Genomic DNA, 16097 nt, shown 5'->3' with positions numbered 1-16097 from the left:
TCCTCTAATTTGGATGGATCACACAATAAAGCAAAACCTGTTGGACAACAATAGCAAGAAGAGAGGAATTACTTAGAAATAATCATTGAATTGAAAATCTAGCCCTTGAAAAGTAGATCATATTTCTGAGCATTAGTACCTAATATCCAGACAATAACTTTGTTAATTCAGAGCAGTACAAAAGTCATATTTATATCTGTAAAATTTGATTTAAAAAAAAAACATAAACTTTTAAAAATCTGTCTTTTAAGTAAAGCTTTAAGTCCTCTCCCACTATTAACCTCAGTGCAATTCTGAATCCTGACCGTGAATTCCTCTATTGATTCTCTTGCCACCTACAGGACAGATTAGGTGCTGGCCACCTGCATTATTCTGTGTTCTGAATTATTTTGAGTTGTAAAATGTTGAAGTGCAAATATTCATTGTTTCACTGTGCCTTTGGTCTTTTGTAAAAGGAGTGCATCATTCATTGTTTTAAAATAACCAATATTTGAAGTTGCTGACTACCAACAAAATTTCACTTGCTTTTAAAAAGTGCCTCAGGCTGCAGCTTTTTCAAGGTTGTATAAGGGAAAAACTGATTCACATGTTATTCTTCCAGAGCTAAATTCTAACCTATGAAAGCCTATGGGGATTTCTTTTTCATATGTTTTTTTTTCACTCAGATTTCTAAAATATAGGTGGAACACCTGGACTAATTGTACATACATGGTAAAGACAGAGCTCCATGTCAGATCTTCTAGGAGATTCTATCTCCAGTGATGTTGTTTGGTTATTGTTACGGGGTGCTAAATGTCTTCCATTATGAAGTGAGCGTATTCCAGTTTTTAAATGTTTATCATGTCATAATTGTATTCTCAAACACTGGTGGTATTTTAAAAAGTACTAAGGAATTCATTCTTTTATTATTCAACTGTAAAAAACATCTGTATAATGGTCAGAATTTAAAATGTACAATTCTTTTTCTTTTGAAAATTGTATTATTATGGGAAATAAAGAATGGCAGGACCATTGTTTTCATTAAAATATCTACTGTGTCTATTCTTTCTTTTCTTTTTTTGTACAGGGGATTGAACCACTGAGCCACATCCTCAGCCCTACTGTGTCCATTCTTAAATACCGATCTTGATAATTTTTTTAGACAAATCTAATATGCATTTTTCTTCTTCCCTGTCTCTTCCTCCTCCTTCTCCTCTTCCTTCTTTTTCCTTTTTTTGTGTGCTGGGGATTAAACCCAGGACCTCATGCACACTAGGTGAGTGCTCTGCATTGAGCTTCACCCCTGTCTTCACAGGTTTGTTTGTTTGTTTGTTTGTTTTGGGTTTTTTGTTTTTGGTACCAGGGATTCAACTCAGGGGCACTCGACCACTGAGCCACATCCCCAGCCTTATTTTGTATTTTATTTAGAGACAGGATCTCACTTAGTTGCTTAGTGCCTTGCTTTTGCTGAAGCTGGCTTTGAATTTGCAGTCCTCCTGCTTCCGTCTCCCAAGCCTCTGGGAGGATTTCAAGGGTGAACCACCATGCCCGGCTTTCAGAGGCTTTTTAAATTATCAACATTCGGCAACATCGATCACAAGAATATACATTCATTTATGCCATTAATTATCAACTGCAGCTATTTTTTTTTTTTGTCCCAGCAGACATTGGCAATTTCTAGAGACATGTTTGGTTGTCATAACTGGGGCAGATATTCTATTGGCCTGAGATGTGGATACTGTTGGGTGTGTGTTAAGTTTCCGACTTAACTTCAGCAGGGAGTCTCCCACACATCACGGCATCCCTTAGCCCTCCCAAATTCAAAGGTTTTCTCAACCAATCCCTGCAGGACAAAGTGTCCGCTGGATGGTCCTGAGTCACCCTGCCAATCAGCATACCCCTTCTTAAGCCCAAGCTTGCAAGCTCTCTCCCTCTGCCCTCCTCCTCTCTTCTTCTTTCTCTCCTCTCTTCTTCTTTCTCTCCTCTCTCTGCTCTCTTTCTCTTTGCCCTCCTCCTCTCCTCTCTCTGCCCTGTGCCTCTCCTTTTGGGGCAGCCCCTCAATAAATCTCTTGGTTGAATCTCTGTCTCAGGTGAGTCACTCGCCTTTCAGATACAGTTCAACACTCTACAGTTTACAGGTTAACCTCTCCCTACAAAGAATCTGCCCAAAATATCAACAATGCCAAGGCTTAAAAACCCAGACTTGACTAAGGTGATGCTGAGCACCATGCAGTTACTTTTGGTTCTACTAGCCAAGGACTTCATTGAAATTTAAAAGGTAAGATAGAAGGGCTGGGGATTGAGCACTTGCCAGCATGCATGAGACCTTGGGCTGTGTTCCAAGCACCATGTGAATACATACACAAATACTACTAATAATAGTAATAAAGAAGATGCAAATATCACACTGCCTGCTGAATAAATACTAAGCTTTAGTTGGCTCTAGTTGTCATATTACATTTGTTTCATGATACATGGGAACTTTTTAGATTTTGAGAGTACAGACCAGAACAAAGGTGTTATTCATATAACCTGTGGTAACTTTTATTATCATTATTATTATTATGTTAGATAATAAATTTATTTTTTTAGTTGGACACAATACCTTTATTTTATTTATTTATTTTATGTGCTGCTGAGGCTTGAGCCCAGGGCCTCACAAGTGTGAGGCGAGTGCTCTGCTGCTGAGCCACAATCCCAGCCCCAACCTGTGGTAACTTTTTGCTGACATCCTAAAAGGTAGAGAACCCAGGATCACTTGAGAAGACTTAACTTATATCACTTAGATGATAATGATGATGATGATGATGATGATGATGATTATTGTGGTACTAGGAATAAAACCCAGTTCTCACCCCCCACACACACACCCTTTTTTTATACAGGGTCTTGCTCAGTTGTTCAGGCTGACCTCAAACTTGTGATCTTTCTGCCTCAGCCTCCTAAGTCACTGATATTACCAGTCTATGCCATTAAACCAGGCAGATTATCTTTATTGACAAAAACCTTACAGGGGAATACCTGTGTCTGAGATACTTAGTAAAGAAACAAAATATTAAAAGAAATATTAACTACTTTAAAAAAAAAAAAAAGGTAAGCTGGGAGCAGTGGCACATGCCTATAATCCCAGTGACTGGGATGGGAGGGCGGGGGGCGCGGAGGCAGGAGGATTGCAAGTTCAAAGTCAGTCTCAGCAATTTAGTGAGGCACTAACCAACTCAGTGAGACCCTGTCTCTAATAAAATACAAAATAGGGCTAGGTTTGTGGCTCAATGGTCAAGTGTCCTGAATTCAATCCCTAGTACCTCTCACTCCTAAAAAGAGAATAAATTAAAGGAGGAAAAGTTTATTTTGGCTCATAATTTCCCAAGGTGAAGCAGAACATCATGGTGGAAGGGTGTGACAGAGGAGTACTACTCTGTTTATGGTGGCAAGGAAGCGGAGAGTGAGGGGAAGGACCACAGGGAAGATGCACCTTCCAGAGCATCTCCCCAGTGATTGATCTCCTCCAGCCCTGCCCCACCTGCCTGCAGTTACCCCACAGTTAATCCATACAAACTAAGAGGGACTGACTAGGTTATAGCTCTCATGATCTAATCACTTCACCTCTGAACATTCCTACATTTACAGGAGCTTTGGGGGGACACCTCATATCCAAATCGCAACCACCTTCAAATCTCACATTCTGCCAAATTCTACTGTGAATTCTGGCTATTCCTTCTCTAAGGCCGCCTTTCTCTCACTTCTGAATTCCAGGCTGCTTTTGTGCCATGGTATCCGTATATCACAATGTGTTTCCTCAGTCACCTTTCACTACAGAACACTGGAGAGTTATTATTAGGTTTGTAGATGAGGCATTCCCCCAAAGCTCCGATCATAATGCAGGAATATTCAGAGGTAAAATGATTGGATTGTGAGAATCAGTCACACTAGAATGGGCTGAGTGATAACTGCAAAAGGGGTGTGTAGCTTCAGGAGGTAGGTCACTAGGGGCTTCCTGGAAGATTTCATTCCTCTACCCTTTCTGGCCTTCATAAAAGGAGTGGTTTCCCACTGCCATGCCCTTCTGCTACTCACCAGAATTCTGGAGTTGGTGAACAAAGGACTGAACCTCTGAGACTATATAAACTTCTCTAAGTTTGTCCTTGTCAGGTATTTTGGTCACAGCAATGAAAAGTTGACTAACACAGTTACACAGGTCACTTCTGCCCATCCCACTTGCCAAAGTGAGACTCGTGGCCATGAATAATGTCAAGGCATTGGGGAAATGCAATCTTCTCATGGAGAAGAGAACTGGATGTTGAGTTATAATAGAAATGCCAGCCATGGACATACAGGTCAAGTAGAGTTGTTAAAGAAGATGCAGAGTTCAGCATGGCAAAAATATTAAAAATATGTGTGGATGGTGGAGTGCTTGCCTCGTACGTATGTGGCACTGGGTTTGATCCTCGGCACCACATAAGCATAAATAAAGTATTGTGTCCATCTACAACTAAAAATACTTTTAAAAAGTTATGTGTGGAAAAGAGAGGGTGAAACGTCAAAATAAAACTAGATTTTTATCACAAAGTGATATTCATTTTGGGGTGGGGTACCCAGAATTGAACTCAGGGTGAGACCTCTGAGCCACATCCCCAGCTCTATTTTGAATTTTATTTAGAGACAGGGTCTCATTGAGTTGCTTAGCACCTTGCTTTTGCTAAGGCTGGCTTTGAATTCGAAATCCTCCTGTCTCAGCCTCCCAAGCCATGGGGATCACAGGCGTGTGCCACCGAATTCGGCATGAAGTGATATTAATTTTTGCCATGATAATTTTTAAATTAATTTTCCCCCAACTTTGGGATCATTTTACTAAATGATAGATCCATCAGTTTCTCAAACAGATAATAACTTTTTTGCAAATCATACTTTTGTATTCATTAATAAGTAATGTCAAGTGTATTCCCTATATCTTACAAATGTATTTTCTCATACAGTTTGTGTATCTCCATCAGAACTACTTGGGGTACTTGTTATAATAATGTTTCATTTAAGGATTCTCAGATGTACAGAATTAGAATTTCTAAGTTCTGATGGATTCATCAACAAGGCATCAAAAAAATATTTGATTTTTTTTTTATTTCCCATGACCACCATTTCTACAATTCTTTTTTTTTTTTTCTTTTGGCGATGGGGGTGCTTACTAGGAATTGAACCCAGGGGTGTTTAACCACCGAGCCACATCCCCAGCCCTTTTTAATATTGTATTTAGAAACAGGATCTTGCTGAGTTGCCTAAGGCCTCACTAATTTGCTGAGGCTGGCTTTGAACTCATGATTCTCCTGCCTCAGCCTCCCAACTTGCTGGGATTATAGGTGAGTGCCACTGCACCCAGTCATTTCTACAATTATATTCGTAGTTGTTGTCTTCTCTCTTGCCTGGATCCTTACAGTCATCTAATTCATCTCTCTGCCTTCACTTTATGATATTATGGTCCATTTTTATACAGCAATCAGATCTTCAAAATAATAAATTGGATTGTGTCGCATTCCCCTCTCCCCTGCTGAAAATGTTCCCAGGGCTTCCTGTTGTTACTAGAATAATATCTAATGGCTTTTAGAAATGCTTCATGATCTGGTTTCTGCCTACCTCATAAACTTCATCTTAGTCTGCTCTCCCCACTAATCCCTATGGTTCAGCCATTGTGGACTTTAGGTGTATTAAACACACCCAGGAGATAGACCCTGCGTTTTGGCACTTCCTTTTTCTTCTATTTAAAAAACTCTCCCCAGAGCTGGGCATGGTGGCATATGCCTGTAATTCCAGCAATTCAGGAAGCTCAGGCAGGAGGATCACAAATCGAAGGTCTCAATAACTCAGTGAGACCCTTTGGGTGGGGGGGAGTGGTGGGGTAGGGCTATTGATGTGGCTCAGTGGTTAAAGGCCACATCAGTCCCCCATACAAAAAAGAAAATAATATTTATCTCTTCAAAAATTTATCATTCCTTTATGATGAAAACATAACTTTGCCCCCAATGATTGATCAATGTCTCCCCAACCTTCCCTCCTCTATCATAAATAAAAGTGATTTAAAAAAAAAGCATAATGCACCAGGTGCAGTGGTACACACCTGTGATCCCAGTAACTAGGGAGGCTAAGGTTTGAGGCCAGTCTCAGCAACTCAGTGAGATGCTGTCTCAAAGTAAAATAAAAAGGGCTGGGGGTATAGATTAGTGTTAAAACACATCTGGCTTCAATTTCCAGTAGAAAAAAAACAAGGCATCATTAACAACACCAAATAATAATAATAATAATAATAATAATTTTATTATATAAAGGTCATAAAAGTTATTAAAAATTTTAAAACCTCAGTATTCCTGTTTAATCTCCCATTCCCTGCCCCTTCTCCCTACCTTCCTCCTCCTCCTTCTTATTTTTCATAAGGTAGCTAAGTCCCTACCCCTTTTTATTTTAATTTGAGATAGGGGCCCACTAAATTGCCCAGGCTGGCTCAAATTTGTGATCTACCTGCATCAGCCTCTCAAATAGCTGGAATTATAGGTGTGGGCATTCAAACCTGGTGTAGCTGAATTTCTTTATGAAACAAAGTGGAAGTACAAGTTGGTAAAAATACCTCAGTGGATAAATAAGCAATGAATATAAAGACATGGTTAACAATGGAGAAACAGCTGGCCAAATCCACACAAATAAAATATAGAATTGTCAGTAATCAGATATTAACTTGCACACTGTGTGATATACTGTTTCTCTCTTTCAAGACTTGTGGATCAGGGATGGGAGCATAGCTCAGTGGTAGAGAGCTTGCCTAGCATGTGTGAGGCCTTGGATTCAATCCCCAATTCTGTGAAATAAATAAATAAGAGTGTGTTTGCTGAGTGCAGTAGCATACGCCTGTAATCCCAGCAGTTTGGGAGGCTGAGGGATCACAAGTTCAAAGCCAGCCTCAACAATTCAGTGAGGCCCTAAGCAACTCAGCGAGACCCTGTCTCAAAATAAAATATAAAAAAGGATTAGGGATGTGGTTAAGGGCCCCTGGGTTCAATTGCTGGTACCAAAAAAAATAAAATATAAGAGTATGTTTAAAAAAAAAGAATTGAAGAGGCCAACTTCTCATTGTGTCATCTTACAGTGGGGAGAGAGGGATAGAGAGAAAAAGGAAGAGAGAAGCTGTGTGGGATCTATTCATATAGGAGCACAAATCCCATCATGAAGGCCCCACTCTCATAAATTCATCTAATCTGTCAGATCAGGCAAGGCGGGCAGCGACCAAAAGAGGCAGATTTAAAAGGGCCACTGAACAAGGCTTTATTGAGATATCACTCCCGGATGGAACTCATCAGACCCACAGAGTGGACAGGAGAAGGGTCTGAGGAGAAACCGCTTGGAAACTCAACTGTACTGGACTTTTATGGGGCTTACAGCAGGAAGGGAAGGGCTTGGGACAGGAAAAGGTGTTTTTAGGGTCCCTTGTCCCTTGGAGTTGGTCAGGGGAGTTGGCTGAACTCCAGGATTGGCCAGGGGGTCCTGCTGATTGACAGGCGTTAGGAGATCTTGCTGATTGACAGGCGTTTCCGCCGGCATCTGATTGGTGTTCTTTTACCACGCGGGCTGCTGTGTTCTAAGTCGCCACCAAGTCACCACCAAGTCGCCACCACTGACCTAAGATAACCCACCCAAAGCCTCAATCTCCAGTACCATTACATTGTGGGTTAGGGCTTCTTTGTTAAATTTGCTTTGTGTGTTGTGTGTGGGGACTGTTTTTTTTTCTTTTTTTTTTTTAATTTATTTTTAGAGAGGGAGAGAGGGAGAAAGAGAGAGAGAATTTTTAATATTTATTTTTTAGTTTTCGGCGGACACAACATCTTTGTTTGTACGTGGTGCTGAGGATCGAACCCGGGACGCACGCATGCCAGGCAAGCGAGCTACCGCTTGAACCACATCCCCAGCCCTGTTTTTTTTAAAAAACCAGTCATTGAACCCTCTTCCTCATCCTCCTCCCCTTCTTTCTCCTCCTCCCCCTCTTTCTCCTCCTACCTCTCTTCCTCCTCTTCCTCTTCCTCCTCTTCCTCTTCCTCCTCTTCCTCTTCCTCCTCCTCTTCTCCCCTCCTCCTCCTCTTCTCCCCTCCTCCTCCTCTTCCTCCTCCCTCCCCTCTTCCTCCTCCTCCCCCTCTTCCTCCCCTCTTCCTCCTCCTCCTCTTCCTCCCCCTCCTTCCCCTCTTCCTCCTCCCCCTCTTCTCCCTCCTTCCCCTCTCCCTCCTTCCCCTCTCCCTCCTTCCCCTCTTCCTCCTCCTCCCCCTCTTCCCCCTCCTTCCCCTCTTCCTCCTCCTCCCCCTCTTCCCCTCCTCCCCCTCTTCCTCTCCTCCCCCTTTTCCTCCTCCCCTCCTCCCCCTCTTCGTCCTCCCCTCCTCCCCTCCTCCCCCTCTTCCCCCGCCTCCCCCTCCTTCCCCTCCTCCTCCTCTTCTTCCTCCTCTCCTCCTTCCCCTCTACCCCCTCCTCCCCCATTTCCTCCTCCTCCTCTTCTTCCTCTTCTCCCTCCTCCCCCTCTTCCCCCTCCTTCCCCTTTTCCTCCCCCTTTTCCCTCTCTTCCCCCTCTTCCTCCTCCTCCCCCTCCTCCCTCTCTTCCTCCTCCGCCTCCTCCTCCACCTCTTTCTCTTTCTTCTTCTTCTCTGCCATGAACTGACAGCTTTCTTCCACCATGCTCTTCTGCCATTATTTCTTCCTCATCTTGGGTCTACAACAATGGGATCACTGAACATGAGCTGAAACCTCTAAAATCATAAACCCAAAATAAACTTTTCTTCCTTTAAATTGTCCTTGTCAGATATTTTAGTCACAGTGACAAAAGCTGACTAACACAGGAAGCAAAGAAATTGGTGGTCTGTGCATGCATAATGAAACTTCGTGGCTATTCATAGAAATCTTGTTCAGAGAATGGTGGTGTTAGCATGGTGGAGTTTTCAGCCCTCTAATGTAAAGAGATCAACCATCATATATATACCTGCACAGACCCAAACAAAGGGTCAGTGGTTTGGTTTGGGTTGAGATAGACTTTTGCAGCCTTCAAGGTCCTGAAAAATGTATCAGGTGATTATTACCTTCATTACCCATATTTCAGAGGTGTTATCTATAGTAAAACTATGGGTATGTGACCCCTTAAGATTGGTGGTAAAAGCAAGTAACTGAAAGTAAATGAAAGTGGAGGATTTATTCAGATTTTCCCCTTGGCTTCAATATTGGAGATATGGTGCTAATTTCAAATGACATTGTACATTATAATTTCTGTATTAATTTGCTCTAGATTATATAATGTATTCTGCCACAGAGTCATCCTAGATAACCAAATAAAATTGGCTAAACCAGGTAACCAGGTAAAATGAAGAAATTGTTTAATTCTTATATCCAGTATGTTTGGATATACTTCTAAGCATATTTAACTCTATCCCTTTGAAACATATATTAAAAATATATATAATATATACTATACATACGTATATATATTTTGGGGGGGATACTGAAGATTGAACCCAGGGGTACCTTACCACTGAATCAAGTGGTAATTATTTTTATTTTGAGAGTTTCAATAAGTTGCTAGAGGTCGGGCTAAGTGCTGAGGCTGGAATCAAATTTGTGATACTCCTGCTTCAGTCTCCCAATTTGCTACACGTTCCACTGTTTCTGTCAAAATATTCTTAATAATGTATGCAAGAAGGTTTTTTTTTATGAATACAATACCTTTATTTTTACATAGTGCTGAGGATCAAACCCAGTGCCTCACATGCTAGGCAAGCGATCTACCATCGAGCTACAAACCCAGCCCCAGATTAAAGTCTTATATGCAGAGTTATAGTGCCTTTTGAGAATATTTCAAAGGTAGGTTTTCCAGAAAATTTGGTCTTGCAGCAAATTTAACTACTTTAAAAAGAAAAGTAGTTAAACTGTTTTTTAACTACTTTAAAAAGAAAAAAATTACTTTCTAATTAAAAAAAAAACAATAAAGTTATCAAATTCTTAGAAACCGAAGGTTGAATTGTGGTTGCCAGAGCTGCTACAAGGAAGGAAAGCAGAATTGTTGTCTAATAGGTATAGAGTTTCAGTTCAGTAACATGAGAAGGTTCTAGAGCTTGTTGTACCACAAGGTGAATGTAAATAATTGCCATGTTGGGCAAAAGGTTCGACTTATACAGTCCAGGGAGAGAAATAAAGAATGTCCACATGCTTCTGCCCTACTCAATGCTTTATTCACTCAAATCCCTCAATATAATTTCACTCTATAGGTTCTTAATCAAGAAAACAACAATCCTTAATGCTAGGCACTGCAATTGATATAATCAATTCACAACAAACAATTCTAGATTAAATAATTCTAAGCACTTTGAGCACACTTAATCATGACAGGCTAGTGACAGACATTCCCTCTGCATGCTAAGCTCAAGTGTCAGATCAAAAGTCTCAAGCCTTAAGCTTTAAGTCCAGCAGATGCACATTCATTCAGACCATGGTGATCAGGTAAGGAACCAAGGCAGGCTTCTCCTGAGGTGGAGGTGATGGCTGGTGGAGGAGAGGGTCATAGGGAAAAATTGCGGCTGTCACTAAGGTCAAGATGTGGGCTGTAGAGTTTGAGAGTGGTGAGGAAGATGCAGAGGTTCCGCAAATGATGAACAGTGTTGGGATGTCAGTCCAGGTCCTCATCAGGTTCTCAGCGTGAGAGCACCAGTATCCGCTGGCTGAATGTCTGTTCTTTTGCTCTATTATTTATACCAAATTTTGGGGCTTTTGACCCCCCTTTCAATGCCACCAGATTTCTCAGTGACATCATTTACCCTGGGGTTAAAACATCTGATCTGGAGTTTATCAGGGTGGGGAGAAGTGACTTGTTTGTGCCTGAGGGCCATACTGGAGGGCCCCTTAGGTGTGCCTGGTGAGACTACAGGTTTCAAACTGGAGTTTTAAATGGAGTTGCTTAGGCTCAGGCCTAAGGCCATCCTTACAATAATACTACTGTGCTGTGCACTTAAAAATGACCAAAATGGTAAATTTCATGTTATGTGGCTTTTTAACCACAATTAAAAAAAAAAACTACAAATAAAAAATATCTTAGGCCAAATACCTTTGTATATATGTACATTTCAGTGATACCCAGTTTCGGAAATTATAATTGTCAGTGAAATTTAGGAAAGAAGAAATGTCATCTGACTGGCAAAGCTCTTGAGGTTTTAAAAATAAAGACTTAAATATAGAGACTGAGGAACACTACTCCCTGTTTCTAGTTTTTCACCCACTGTTCTCTTCAGACTTTTTTTCTTTTTAACCATAGGCTGATTTTTTTTTCTCTTTTTGAAATTGGAGTATTATAAATATACATAATGATGAGATTCATTGTTACATACTCAGACATGCACACAATATAACAATTGTAAGGGGGGGTCTGGCGGAGCATCGGAGGGAGAGACCACACAAGAGACTTACTCCATGCAATTGGCAAAAGGGGATTTATTGGGGATCCATTCCAGCGCGCTGGGGCTCCGTGCTTACTCAATAAGGGAGAGCAGCCCAGAGCCCAGAGCAAAGGTCAAGCAGAGCTTAAGTACACTTTTTGGGGAGGGCGGGAGGCTTTGCATACATCAGAACAAATCATCATGAGGCGCGGGGAAATTGAACAACAACTCTGAGACGTGATTGGCACATTCATTGGTGGGAACAGATCGGGCGGGGGTGATTGGTCATTCGTAAGCGGGTTACACATTCAAACTGGTTGGTCCGGGCCCTGTGACAACTGCACAGGGCCCTAGGCTAAATGGCCAATAGGGTGTTGTCTTAACTATCTCAGGAATCTGGGTGTAACAGAGGAACTTAATAATACCTAATCTTTTACATTCAAGCTTTCCAGCTTAGAAACTTTACCCTTTCACAATTTAACTTGGCCAATAGCATTCCCCCTTTCCCTCCCTTAAGACTTTCTGATAAAGCTCAAAATACACAGCCTTGTTTGCTTTCTTCCCTCTCCCATTTTAAGGGGTTGTGCTGTCTTTGGGTATTTACTGGTTTGAGCTGCCAGTCAGGGTAGTGTCACTTCCAATTTAACAAAGTACATCTTTCGGGCCCTTTCACCGGTAGAGTCAGATTCTAAGGTCCTGGGAGTTAGGGTTTTGCCATGTGAATTGACAGGTGCAGGCACTATACAGCCTACAATTTCTATTATAGTTAAAATTTGTATTTATTTATTGATTTTTTTTGTGTGTGTGTGTGGTAGTGGGGATCAAACCTGGGGCCTTACATGTGCTAAGTAAGCACTGAACCACATGTTGGTAAAGATGGCGCCCAGAGCGCTTCTTTTCCGGGAGCTTAGGTCCATGATGCACTGAATGGCACGCGAACCATCACCTCCAATCCCTGTGAATGGCAAGAACTTTGAATGGTGCACCTCCGATCCCTGAAGTGGCGGGAACTCTCAGCTAATGAAGAAGTAGCAGCCTACTCTCCTTGCTCCTCCTCATCTTGAGTTAAGCCCATAAATATCAACACCCTGTTCATGTTCACTCTCTTGCTCTCCCTCTCTCTCTTACTCTTCCCTCTCTCTCCCCCTCTTCTCTCTCTCTCTCTCTCTCTCTCTCCCCCTCTCCTCTCTCTCTCCCCCTCCCCGCTCTTTGCTTCTGCAACTGGCCACTATAGTCCTGCTAATAAAATCTCAGACAAGTAAACGGTTGTTTTGGCTTGTTGAGTTTATGGAGCTTTTCCACTTTTCTTTCCACCACTGAATTACATCCCCAGCCCTATTTTAAAATTATTATTTTTTCTTAATTTTATTTTATTTTGAGACAGGGTCTTGCTATGTTGCCCAGACTAACCTTGAACTCCTGAGCTCCAGCAATCCTCCTGCCTCACCCTCCTGAATAGCTCAGATTAGATGCATAGCATTGCTCCTGGCTAAAATTCTTTGTATTTTCTCTGGTCAAATTATTCCATGGACTGTCTCTCATGATTAGACCAGACTGATAAATCAATTTGTGTTGCTTTTTCCCAATTACCTTAAATAAAATGCAATAAGAACTTTATACTCTCCTACTGAGATTTTCTTGGAAGTGCATAGAGAATGCTGAGGTTCAGGTCAAGAAGGTAATTATTTGTTGGACTGAAGGACAGAAGTCAGTTTTTTCGATTTACTTCCGTTTCTGTTTCATAAGTTAGAAATGCTGACTAGGAAAGTGTAAGAGCCTCGCTGGCATCTGCAAGAGGAAAGAATGAGTGCAACAGAGGGCTTGGGGAATCCCAATTCTCTGAGCCATTCCAGAGTGACTCATATTGGCTTTCTTCCTGACAAAAGATACATCATTGCCATTTATTTATTTATTTATTTATTTTGTAAAGAGAGAGAGAGATGAGATGAGAGAGAGAGAGAGAGAGAATTTTTAATATTTTTTAGTTTTCGGCGGACACAACATCTTTGTTGCTATGTGGTGCTGAGGATCGAACCCGGGCCGCACCTATGCCAGGCAAGTGCGCTACTGCTTGAGCCACATCCCCAGCCCATATCATTGCCATTTTAAAGTACATTGGACTGGAATCCAGTTTGAGGGCAATGGTGAGCCTTTAGAGTTTAGCAAAGAAGAGCTCTCTGCCAGCCCAGTCAGCTTTCTTCATCCACATCTTCATTTCCTGAGATAAACTTTGTCCAGCAGAGTACCCTGTGCTTCCCCAGAGTAACTGCTAAAACACAGAAATCCCCTTGGTGTTGGCTAGCCTTCAATATTTAGTTTAGTAGTCCTTCAGGCCTGACAAAGTTTTTGGTATTTGTTTTTGGGAAGTTCCACTAAAATGAAACTAATAGTTTTATTTATAATAGGGCTGTGATTCATGAAAACTAATGTTCCTTAGAGTACCTCAGGCCTCATTTCCAAACTCTGATACCTTAAAAAAAAAAAAAAAAGAAAGAAAGAAAAAAGAAAAAAAGGAAATGGAAATGCAGGGCTAGGGGTATAACTTAATGAGAGAGAGAGCATATGCCTAGTGTGTGCAAGGCCTTGGGCTTGGATCCTCAGCCACACACACACACAAAAAAAAAAAAAAAAAAAAAAAAAAAAGAAAAGAAAGAAAAGGGTTACATATGAAATATACCCCTCCTGCTACAATTTAAATTTAAATCTAAAATGTTCCCCCAAAACCCATGTATTAAATGCTTAGTCCTCAATTTGGCACTATTGGGAGGAATCTTTTAAGAAGTGGGGCCTATTGGGAAATCTTCTGATCTTTGGGGACCTGACCTTGAAGCAAAGTGGTGGAACCATGTCCCTTTCTTTTTCTCTCTTCTGCTTCCCAGCTGTAACAAGGTGAGTGGCTTGTTCTACCCATGTGCTCTCACTGAGATGTGCTGTTTCACCAAGACTGATTGGCCCAAAAGCAATAGGGTCACATGCATGAACTGGAACCTTTAAAACTGTGAGCCTTTTCTCTTTTTAAGTTGATTACCTCAGATATATTGTTAAAGGAACAGAAAGCTTACTACCCTCATTGCCTCTCCCCAAATAAAATAGTTCACGTAATGTAATTAATTAATTAATTTTTTGTGGTTCTGGGAATTGAACCCAAGGCCTTGAGCATGTTACCTCTCTACTAGTGAGCCATACCCTCAGAACTTCTAATGTCTTTTTAGATGTTTCCCTGCCGATAGAAATGATACCAGCTGGCAATATCAGAGGATCCAGTTGACAGAAAAGAGAGAAAGAATATAAAGTTGAAGCTAAAAGAATTCTCACTACTGCCCTCTTCCCAATGAAGTCCACAAGACGAGGCAGTTCTCTGTTTTGCTTTGTTAACTGTCCAACCACATATGGTACATGTCCTTTGGTTTCTTCCCATTTCCCCATGTTCTTTTTTTTTTTTTTTTTTTTTTAAGTTTTTATTTATTTTATTCATTTTAGTTGTTGATGGACCTTTCGTTTTTATTTATATGTGGTGCTGAGAATCGAACCCAGTGCCTCACACATTCGAGGCAAGCGCTCTACCACGGAGCCACAACCCCAGCCCCCATTTCCCCATGTTCTAAATGGAAAATTCCATTGTAGTTGTATTTGTTCTTCACTGTGGTACCAGAGGTGGTTAACAGGGATTACATTTATGAGTTAGTCTAAGATTGCAAGATCATGAAATGTCAAAACTGGATCAGATTAAGACTCAAGTAAAGGAAATATTTGGAAATATTGGACTGGGAAAATAGTGGTCTTAGGACATTGTCTGTAGAAAAATGGTTGGAAGGGACATTGGATTACTTCCTTTTGCAAAGATAGTACATGCCTATTTAGTGAGTGTGAAGGCTGAAATAATTAAACTTAATGTACAGAAAGAGAGTTACTTATGTTACTGAAGGGGTTTTCTGGTTTCTTTAAAACTTAGATTTTGATTTTTAAAACTGGTGTAGGCTGGTTGCAGTAGCACATGCCTATAATTCCAGTCTCAGGAGGCTGAAGCAGGAGGATCACAACATTGAGGGCATCCTCAGCAAATTAGTGAGGCCCTGTCTCAAAACAAAAAGTAAAGAGGACTGGGCATGTAATTCAGTGGTAAAGCACCTCTGGATTCTATCCCCAGCCTAACAAAACAGCAGCAGTGAAACTAGTATTAGGCTTTGCTTCCACTGTTACACCAGAACTAATCTTGTTATCTTTGCCTCTGTCATGGATATGAGGACAGCACAGAACAATGCCCAAGGATGTTAAAAAAAAAAAAAATCAATAAATGTTTGAAGCAAGGGAAAGATAAAAAGGAAAAAGATTAGAGTGGGAGAAGAGAGGAGAGAAATAGAGGAGGGGGGAGAGACAGATCTTTTAGCTTCAACTTTACATTCTTTCTCTCAAAAATTAAAAAAAGCTGGGTGCCATGGTGCATGCCTGCTATCCCAGTGATTCAGGAGAATGAGGCAGGAGGATTGGGAGTTCCAAGCCAGCCTTAGCAATTTAGCAAGGCCCTCAACAATTTAGTGAGACCCTGTCTCTAAATAAAATATAAAAAAAGGGCTGGAGATAAAACATGAATTAACTTGTTGAAATGTCTGCCATCATTGGTCTTTAGAGTTTTGCTTCCAAGGGCAGTATTTTTTTTTTTAATGTGCAAATATTTATTTTATT

This window comes from Urocitellus parryii, chromosome 13 (genome assembly GCF_045843805.1).
Source record: "Urocitellus parryii isolate mUroPar1 chromosome 13, mUroPar1.hap1, whole genome shotgun sequence".
NCBI lineage: Eukaryota > Metazoa > Chordata > Mammalia > Rodentia > Sciuridae > Urocitellus > Urocitellus parryii.
The sequence above is the reverse complement of the archived record's forward strand: the minus strand, read 5'-3'. Positions refer to the sequence as shown.